Here is a 1,135-nt window from a genome sequence, read left to right on the forward strand (position 1 = left end):
ACACACACACACACACACACACACACACACACACACACACACACACACGGGAACAGGGCTGGCCCTGGGACTGCACTGTCCTCAGCTCCAGCTCACAAGTGAACTGAATGGCACCTCAGGATCCACTCGCAGATGCCAAGGCCGGGGGTGCTGATGGGCTTGAACTGGGAGGGAATGAATCAGATTGGTTACAGCCATCCTCTGTGTCTAAGGATGCAGCAAATCTGATGTAGGGCTGCTGCTCGAGGCAACAGGTGTCAGGAAGTGAGGTCAGTTAGAAAGGTGAGAAAGAAATGTTACCATGTCTTTCTTCCCCTCCCCCTTCCCCCTCTCTTTCCCTCCCTCTCCCTCCCCCTCCCCCTCTCCTCTAGTGGTGCTGGAGAAGGAACTCAGAGCCCTGTACATGCTAGACAATCACTCTACCACAGAGCCACATCTCAGTGACCAAACTTTTTTTTCTATTTTTGAGACAAGGCCTTCCCATATAGCTCAGGCAGCAAGCCCCAGCAATCCTCCTGTCTCTGTTCCCTCTGTTACTGTGGTTGAGGTAAGTGTGCAGATACACCTGGGTTTTTTTTTTTTTTTTTAATGTGGGTGCTGGGATTGGAACTCAGGTCCTCACGTTTGAGCACTGATCCATCTCCCCAGTCTCCCCCTTGTTGAGACAGAGTCTCATGTAGCCCAGGATATCCCCACACTCCCTATGTACTTGAGGATGATCTTGACCTCCTGCCCCACCCCCACCCCCCCACGTCTGGAGTGCTGCAACCAGGCATGGCTCAGGTCAGGTTCTTCATGAAACAAATTTTGAGATTTTTTTTTTAAGAGCTTATAAAGAAGACTTCCTTTAAAAGCTATTGATAGGTTGTGGTGGCACAGATCTTTAATCCCAACACTTCTGGAGGCAGAGGAAGGTGGAGTTTGAGGCTGTCTACAGAGTGAGTTCTAGAACAGCCAGGACTACACAAAGAAACCATGTCTCCATTTTTTTTCCTTTCCTTTCCTTTTTCCTTTCCTTTCCTTTCCTTTCCTTTCCTTTTTCCTTTCCTTTCCTTTCCTTTCCTTTCCTTTCCTTTCCTTTCCTTTCCTTTCCTTTCCTTTCCTTTCCTTTCCTTTCCTTTCCTTTCCTTTCCTT

Source organism: Mus caroli, chromosome 4 (genome assembly GCF_900094665.2).
Source record: "Mus caroli chromosome 4, CAROLI_EIJ_v1.1, whole genome shotgun sequence".
Lineage (NCBI taxonomy): Eukaryota > Metazoa > Chordata > Mammalia > Rodentia > Muridae > Mus > Mus caroli.